Source organism: Triticum dicoccoides, chromosome 7B (assembly GCF_002162155.2).
Source record: "Triticum dicoccoides isolate Atlit2015 ecotype Zavitan chromosome 7B, WEW_v2.0, whole genome shotgun sequence".
Lineage (NCBI taxonomy): Eukaryota > Viridiplantae > Streptophyta > Magnoliopsida > Poales > Poaceae > Triticum > Triticum dicoccoides.
Genome location: NC_041393.1, coordinates 612,481,099 through 612,491,114, shown reverse-complemented (window position 1 = coordinate 612,491,114; position 10,016 = coordinate 612,481,099).

Below are 10,016 nucleotides of genomic sequence, written 5' to 3'. Positions count from 1 at the left end.
AAGCGTTGTGTTGAGGCCACCCCAAACCCTTGAAGCATTGTCTAGGCCACCCCAAACCCTAGAGAAGCAGCGTCGAGGCCACTAACATGATTCCTTATTGTGATTGGCTAGCTAGTTCTATGTTTGCCACTAATATATATTCGTCAGTACCATGTTTGAATAATAATTGACATGTTGTAAATATTTGCAGAAACTATGGAGCACTCCCGAGACGAAGCAACAGAAGCGATGTTGGGGGAGATAATCGCACAAGGAAGTGATGTTGTTGCGTCATTTCTCAACGACACCGATGGTCAGGAAGGACTGGGTGAAGAAGAGGGCTATGTTCATGATGGCTCTGGTGACCCATTAATGCCGGTACAAGAAGAGGGCTATGTTCATGATGGCTCCGGTGACCCAATGGAGGTACAAGAAGGAGACCGTGTTGACTGCTCCGATGACCGAACCGAGTCCGGCCAGGTATATATATATATATTATTTAAGCCCGTGTTGACTAGTTAATTGATGCATTCATTGTTTTGATATGTACACATATTAATTAACTCTCGTCTTTCTTCTTTTTTTCTCTAGCCCTCCGGATCGAGCTCAACTTCGGTAAAGAAACAAGGCCCGAAGAAAAAGTTGCGCTCGGATGAAAGGTTTGAGATCACAGCAATCGCGCGCGATGGCAAGCCGATTGAACCCATCCGGACAAGGGATGCATTTCGTGCTCAGTGCGGGGTTCTTGTTAGGGACAAGATCCCGATCAGTATCCAGCAATGGTTAAAGCCAAAGAAGGAAGACCCTGAGGTGCCGACGTCTTATGTCTCCGATATGCAGAAAGAAGATCTTTGGACAACGCTTAAGGCAAATTTCACCCTACCGCCAGAGGAGGATCCATAGATGTCAGTTAAAGAGGAATTGATCAAGTCTCATGCTCTTAAGAAGATGGCAGAACTATTTGGGAGGTGGAAGAATGAGCTGAAAACATTTGTCGACAAAGAAGAAAGACCAGAATTCACCGGTCGGTTTGAGAAGATCAAAGATCAATGGCCCGCATTTGTCGCCCACAAGACATCGGAAAAGAGTAAGAAGATGTCAGTGACAAACAAGATTAATGCTGCGAAGAAGAAGCATCACCATCGCACGGGGTCAGGTGGTTACCTCAAAGCCCGACCTTTGTGAGACAAGGCTGAGAATGACCTGATTGCTAAAAGGGTCGAACCAGAGACATTGAGATGGCCAGACCGTTGCCGGACTTGGTTCTTTGGGGTTGGTGGAACCTTGGACCCTGTATCAGGGAATTGCATTTGGACGAAAGAGAAACTGCGAATACCCGTCAGGAAGCTTCGGGAGTATATCGAGAAAGCGCAGGAAGGGACGTTCGTTCCAGACAGAGAGAACGACGAGCTCACAATGGCCCTCGGGAATCCTGAGCACCCTGGACGGACACGAGGCACGCCAGGCTCCCTTCCGTGGAAGGCTGGGTTTCCGAACACAGGGGGTTACAAAACCCAGGAGAGGAGGAAGAAAGTGGAGCATAGCCAACTGCAGGCGCTGCACGAAAGGGTACAAGGGCTAGAGGAACGAGAAGAAGATCGCAGCAAACGACCTGCCGAAGCTTCCCCTGAAGCCACCCCGCCATTTCAGCGGGGAAGCAGCGTGGCTTCCACCGAGCAGACTCAGCTGCTGGAGCCTGTCTTCACGGGCTACCCCGTGGATGCTATCACAGAGTCTCAACATTGCCACCTTATGACGCGATGGATGACATTGAAAATCAAGGCGAATGTTGGCTCTGTTATACCTAATGAACCTGGCTCAAACTACCACGACCAGCCGATTCCAAAAGGATATGCTAGGGTGATGGTGGATCAAATAACGGACGGATTTGAGGACCTTGAGCTTGGCCACCCTACGGGTGAAGGGGAGATTCGGCTGGGTTCTTCTCTGAAGACTTCATGCCTATGGCGAAAGGAGCTCATCAACCTTCCGAACTGGACGCCTCCGCCTCCTCCTCCTCCGGTGGGTCAGGGCACTCCGCCTCCTTCTCCGCCTCCTCCGGCGAGGGATCAGGGCACTCAGCCTCCTTCTCCGGCGCGTGGCGGCACTCAGCGCGCCCGAGCAGCCAGCTGCCTCCTCCTTCTCCGTCTCGCCAGCAAGGGCAGAAGAGACCCGCCTCCGCCCCGGCTGCTCCGGCGCGTCGTAGTCCTTCTCCTCCGCCTCGTAAGCAAGCATGAAAAAAGACAGCCGCAACCGCTCTGTCTGCTCCGGCGTCTAGCAGTACAGCCAAAGGCGGGAGGCAATACAGATACGGTCCATCTCTCAAGCCTCTAGAGAAGTTACCGTACGAGAAGACCGAGGAGGAAAACGTGAAGATCGTGCGGACCGAAGTGAAGGACTTCTTTGAAGGGTTGAAAGCAAAGAGACATCCACCTCCGGAGGAGAAGGTAGATCCGGTGAAAGCAAAGCGCACTATCGATGCCCTGAGGAAACCACCAAAGTCTCCGCCGAAAACCAACTATGAGCGCATTACTGAAAAGGCATATTTCCAAGCGGTGCGGTCGGGAGGTACTGTCAGTGATCAAAGGTTAAAAGAACGAGCAGCTGGGAAATTTTTTGCCCAGCTTGACGAACAAGCAAAGCAATCGTGCCCCCCGCTCAATGTGTCTAGCGACATCATCGCTAATGCTCCGAGGACGGTGCCCGGTTATAGCTATCTTAGAGATTACCTGCCTGATGATGTACATTTTTATTTCTTGGAGGTGGACGAACACAGATACGAGTACGGGAAGCCTCTCGTCAAAGATAAAAAATCTCTAACAACGATGATGCGAAGATTCTATAATTGGTACATGAAAACCTGCAGAGAGTCTGGGGGGACGAATACTTTGTATCCGAGAATTAAAGAGGAGAACGACCTCGTTGGAACTGATTTGTTACCTGTTCCATTTGAGGAGTACTTCAAGTTCTTCAATCAAAAGGCCCTCGATAAATTAACGGTCTTTTGCTACTGTCTGTAAGTACTATTTCTTTCATTAAGTCTCTATATATAGCTCGGCTCTTTCATTGCATGTATTTATAATTAATTATCCTCACTATATTATGCAGATTGAAGATCGTCGAGTGCAAAAAACAAGAAATGTATGATATTGGGTTCATTAACACAAATATCATAGATGAATTTCAGGTTAAAAAGAAGGCCGAAGAGGCCGATGCCAACTTACTACAATCGTTGATCAAAAATCAAAACAAAGATTTAATACTCTTTCCTTATAACTTCGAGTGAGTGTTACTGTCGTGTGCATATTCGGTTTCCCTTATTACTCGAGCGAGGTTATAGTAATGTAATTGATGAGTTATGCATGCGTGCGCAGCTTCCACTATGTTCTTCTGGAGATTAAGCTTGAGCGGGGAATAGTAACCGTCTTAGACTCGAGACGAAAAGATCCCGAAACCTATGCGGACATGACTAAAATGCTCAACAAGTAAGTTCAATCGATCATTATCGCACCATATCGGCAACTTTTTGTTCATTTCCTGTTGTCTCAAGTAATAATAATTATTTTCTTTGTCTTGCAGGGTTTGGAAACAGTTCACCGCAGAAGCTCCGGGACTGCCGGAGGAGCTGCGATATACATACCCGAAAGTAAGTACTACTAGCTAGCTAGTTGCGCGCATCTCCTGTTGATTCTATAGCTATACTTTCATCAATGCCATTTATAATGCTTCATATCAGTTTGATTGACCTCTGTTTCTCGTAAAGTGCTCGTGGCAGGAATAAGGGAACGATTTCTATGGATAATACGTGTGCGAGTTCATCTACAACGCGACTTTTAAAAATAAGCGGGGCTACTCTAAAAGACAATATGAAGCGCGTAAGCAATAATATTCAAAATTTGATTTTATTACACCATCATTTTTGTTGAGTTTCATTCATATATATGTATTAATCCCCTTCTTCAAATTAGACGTGGCAGATGCGGAATGAACTCCTAGCACAAGATCGCATGAAAGCAATTCAAGAGGAATTGGCGGGATTCTTTCTTGACCACGTCATCAATAAATCCGGAGAATACCATGTGGAAGTTGATTTCAAATGCTAGGGGATTGTAAGAGATCTTACATATTGTGTATGTATGTAGCAAGTAGCGTCGGATAGATAATATGAAAACTTGTTGTTCGACCAATCTCTCGGAGAAGGAGAGGTCGATCGATCACTTCTCTCGGTATGCATGACAAACTTCTGTACTTAATGGTTTCCTTCAGTTTCTTACTAGCTAGCGTGTCGAGGGCCTCTCTATGTACAGTACGTAGCGTCGACCAAGCACAGACATAAGAGAGGACACTTCTCTCTATTAATTAGCTAGCTAGCGCAATATATGCAACACCTAAATTAACCCCCCAAAACCCCCAACCCCCCCTTTCAAAAAAAAAAACAAAACCCCCAGCCCCTGAAATGCTGATGCGTGGATGCCTTTTGGTCCCTGTTGGTGCCACCAACCGGGACCAAAGGCCCTCCTGCCCGGGCTCGGCGCACCGGCCACGTGGAGTCCCATCTATCCCGGTTCGTGTTAGAACTGGTACTAAAGGTCTAGGGCATTAGTAACGACCCTTTAGTCCCGGTTCAAGAACCGGGACAAAAGGCCCTAACCAACCGGGACTAGTGGTTTTTTTTCTACTAGTGTGTACACGAAGTTTATCCATTTTTGCTATAACCCTCTCAACTTTTTAGCACATGCTATGTGGGTGAAATGATGATACCATGCCAACTTTCAGCCTTTTCAGAGTTCACTTGTAGTGTTTTTCAATTTTATGGTCATTTAGCTCAAAAAAATCAGTAAATGTATGAAAAATAGCAAATGAAGTCAGAAAGGGTTGAAAATTGATGACGTGACTTTGAATGGTGCATACTGAACACACAAAAAGTATGAAGTTGAAATAAGTTTAAAAGATGAAATGCCTTTGAACAGATGAGTTTTCTTCCGAAACCCTGATACTTTGAAAGAGATAGTCAATTTTGTACACCAAGTGCATCCAGTTTTTGCCGTAACCCTCTCAACTTTTTAGCACATGCTATGTGGGTGAAATGATGATGCCATTCCAACGTTCAACCTTTTCGGAGTTCATTTATAGTGCTTTTCAATTTCAGGGCCATTTAGCTTAAAAAATCAGTAAATGCCTAAAAAATAACAAATGAAGTCAGAAATGGTTGAAAACTGATGACGTGTCTTTGAATGGTGCATACTGAACACACACAAAGTCTGGAGTTGAAATAACTTATAAAAGATGAAATGCCTTTGAAATAGATGAGTTTTCGTCCGAAACCGTGACACTTCGAAAGAGATTGTCCATTTTGCACACGAAGCGCATCGAGTTTTTGCCGTAACCCTCTCAACTTTATAGCACATGCTATGTGGGTGAAATCATGATGCCATGCCAACATTCAATCATTTCAGAGTTCATTTGTAGTGCTTTCCAATTTCAGGGCCATTTAGCTCAAAAAATCAGTAAATGCATGAAAAATAGCAAATGAAGTCAGAAATGGTTGAAAACTGATGACATGGCTTTGAATGGTGCATACTAAACGCATGAAAAATCTGGAGTTGAAATAAGTTTTAAAAGATGAAATGCCTTTGTAATAGATGAGTTCTCGTCCGAAACCCTGATACTTCGAAAGAGATTGTCCATTTTGTACACGAAGTGCATCCCGTTTTTGCCGTAACCCTCTCAACTTTTTAGCACATGCTATGTGGGTGAAATGATGATGCCATGCCAACGTTCAACCTTTTCATAGTTCATTTGTTGTCCTTTTCAATTTCAGGGCCACTTAGGTCAAAAAAATCAGCAAATGCATGAAAAATAGCAGATGAAGTCAGAAAGGGTTGAAAATTTATGACGTGGCTTTGAATGGTGCATACTGAATGCACAAAAATTCTGGAGTTGAAATAAGTTTTAAAAGATGAAATGCCTTTGTAACAGATGAGTTTTCGTCCGAAACCCTGATACTTCGAAAGAGATTGTCCATTTTGCACACGAAGTGCATCCAGTTTTTGCCGTAACACTCTCAACTTTTTTGCACATGCTATGTGGGTGAAATGATGATGTCATGCCAACGTTCAACTTTTTCAGAGTTCATTTGTAGTGCTTTTGAATTTCAGGGCCATTTAGCGAAAAAACTAGTAAATGTATGAAAAATAGCAAATGAAGTCAGAAAGGATTGAAAATTGAGATCCACTGTTGGTAGACATATCCTTCACATAGAAAACCCACGCCACATCATTGACTAGGACGAATGGTTCGTCTGCGTACCCAAGATTGTTGGGATCCACTGTTGTCATTCCGTACTGCGTGTCTTCCGTTACCCCGCCTCCTGTCAGATTGACCCATTTGCACCGAAACAAAGGGAACTTCAAATTACGTCCATAGTCAAGTTCCCACATCTCCTCTATGTAACTATAATATGTGTCCTTCAACCTATTGGCTTTTGCTGCATCAAAGCAGACTACTGTTTTGGTTGGTGCTCTTTTTATCTTGGGAAGAACAGAGAGCTCACGGGCTGGACGAAGATATAGGAGCATTTATAGTACCGGTTCGTGACACGAACCGGGACTAAAGGTGCTCGTGGGCCCCCAGCCTGACACCAGCCTACCACCAGCCCCTTTAGTCCCGGTTCATGTCATGAACCGGTTTAAAGATGCAACACGAACCGGGACTAATGATTCCTGCCCCCCTAGCCGTTGGAACCGACACTAATTGTCACATTAGTACTGGTTCTTTTACAAACCAGACTAATGTGGCTCACGTAAAATAGTTTTTCTACTAGTGTTCGGTAGTCTATGGTGGGATTTTAAATTTTCCAATGAAATCTACACCCATCAAAGGGGAGATGATACAGTTGTTCATAAAAGTATTTAACTGTGAAAACTTTCTCAGGAATAGTTTTGAATGCACACAAACATAGGACAAGTTGAATGCCACCGGAAAACAAAGTTATGTATATAATTGTTCATCTAAAGCACCACAAATGCCATTGTTTAGACGCCTGGTTCGTGGGCTTGCCTTGCTCCATTCAGTGTAACTCTAATGTTATGTTGCTCCAACACTAATGAATCACCATTGTGTTCCTATCCTGTGAGAGGCAGAATGTGACACATTAGGCATCCTGCCTTGATAATGATAACAAATGAAGACATTAAATGACGAGAGTTGTCTACCGCGTATGACAACTTGAATACATTTTGTGGTGGGAGCGCCCCATCAGCACCACTTGCTACGCTTTAGAAATACATAAAGTAACAACTTCTACAGGCCCAGAAGTGAGCCAAACTGCAGTGCATACTGTACGATGGCCAAGCTGGGCAAGCATATGGCGTGCACCATTTTGTTCCCGGCGAATGGCTACAACACGTGTCTCGCGTAAACCATCCAGGAGCCTTTTAGTTCCATTTGACCAACGCTGCCAAGGGTGAACGATCCATTTCCTTGTCACCCATCATAGATGCAACAGTCGCACTATCCGTTTCGAGGATAAATGGTGCGCAACTCCATTCAGTGGCCAGCGCAGCTCCTTCTATACATGCTCCAACCTCAGCCTCCATCGCACCACTTCTATCTGCTATGCTTTAGAAATTATGCAACATAAGCACTCATGCTCCACATTTGGGAAGTGCTAACTCAAACACGAGATTTTATTTCTTGATTCATTATATGCACATGTGTGCCTATTTTGGAAGCTTTTCATATTGCCATCCAATTCTAGTGAGTCATCCTGAATAAAACAATGGCGCACACACATGTTAAACATGATCTATAGCTCCAAGAAAAAGAACTCCATGGGTACAATTTCATGGCTCAATGAGTTGCCTCAAAAATCAATAAAAGTTTGATTATGATCAATGCTGCCAGAACAAAGTGTCTCATAGAACTGACAAGTACAAAGATAGTCAAGTCAAAAGTGGTTCATCCAACACCGACATTAACAATAATGGCTTACAACAAAACGAGTGAGATGAAAATTTTGAGACCATTGTGAATAATCTTCTATATCTTATCGGTCCACTGCCAAAAGCAAGTCACACAATCATTTAACATTCAGCTCAAATTAAAGGTACGAAAACTTCCACTCTAATTGAATAATTTCTCTAAATTTCGCTACAAATATAGATTATCAAGGGAATTTGCAGTGGAATTTTTGTCTAGGTAGCTCGTTCGCCCTCTTCTCTCTCTGTTACTCATGTTTTCTTTCCAGCCGGCCAAAAGCCCCATACCTGACCTCAATAGCAAGTTGGGCTGAGTTTATCATCTTCTTAAGATGCTTTGTATCTCTCGTGTGCATATCAGCTGATTCATGGACCATCTGGCCATGGTCCTCATCCTTCTTCTCCATTGTTCAACCAAAAATACAAAGGCCAACATGGTTCCCCGTGCACCCACATATATAAATTATAAATTCAAAAAAATACTGGAAATTTTGAAAAAAATCTGAAATTTTGAGGTATGAAACTTAGTCGACCATTCAACTCACGTGTGAAGTTTCGTGATGTATTAACATCCATGGTATTCTTAGTGAAGAAAATACAATTGAAGCCATACTATTAATTAAACAATGTTTTTTAATATAGCTTCGATTTTGTCATTTTTTCCTAGATTACCACAGATGTGATTTCTTCGTGAAACTTCAGACGTGAGTATACCGTTTGACTATGTATATTATGAAAAAAATCTGTTTTATCTTACTTTTTCTAGTATTTTTTCCAATTTACTATTCATCAAGGGTACGCATGGAACCATGTTCACCAAATCCTTATCCATTGCCCAACATACTATTTGCAGAAATAATGAGGTTCCCAGTTTTGATGAGCTTATAGTACAAAGTCAACATAAAAAGGGGATCTATCGAGCACGGGCTTTATTAGACTATTAGTTCAAATTTATGTAGGAAGTATCATATGTAGACTTTCATACATAAGGTTTCTATATTGTATGCCTCTTTCCATCTGATTGAAATTTCATATAGTCTGAGATGGTTGCTTCTGCTTGACTCTTAATTGTTGGTGGAGTCAGGTATCCATCAGCAAATCCATTTTAACTTATCATTATTGTTGGTTGCTTGTTCTGCAAACATATTTTATTAATCTGCTAGTCATCAACCCACTAGTAGAAAACAGGGCATTTGTCCCAGTTGGTAAGGCCCTTTAGTCCCGGTTCATGAACCGGGACTAAAGGGTCGTTACTAATGCCTCCCCCCTTTAGTCCCGGTTCTAACACGAACTGGGACTAAAGACCGCGGCCACGTGGAGCTCCACCTTTAGTCCCGGTCGGTAACACCAACCGGGACTAAAGGAAATTTTATGATTTTTATGAATTTTTTTTATTTTTTTTAATTTTTTATTTTCAAATTTCTGAATTATTTTAACCTCTAGTCTCTAATCACCACCCCTCATCACTGTTTAATTTATCCTCTAATCTCTAATCACCCCTCATCATTCCAAATCATCTAACTTCCCGAACGGTCACCCATCCTCCCACTCCCCCAGCCTGAGCACGCTTAACTTCCGGGTTCTATTCTCCCTCGTTTCCAAGTCTGCACTTGTTGTTTTCCTGACAATAGTAAGATGTCAATCCTATTAACCCTCAGGAATTTTGCTTGAGCATGAAGTGACACATTTCACTGTTTGATTTTGAAACTATTGTTTTAAAAAACAATAATTATTTAGTTTTCACTAATATTTCTTGAATAATTAGTTTGACCATTGTTTGACCACATTTTGACCAGATTTGACCAAAATTCAAAATAACTGAAATAATTATTTAGTAACACTAATATTCTAGAATAATTAGTTTGACCATTGTTTGACCACAGTTTGAATTTTTTTCGATTTTTTCCACTCTAGATCTTAAAAGCCCCGTAACTTTTTTTTCTGTTAGGTTTTTGAGGATTTCAATGTTTGAGTTTGAAACTTATTTTCTTTTATTTTTTTGACATTTTCATAATTTTCTTTTATTTTTTTAAAACTGAAAAGGCGATCCAGGGGGGG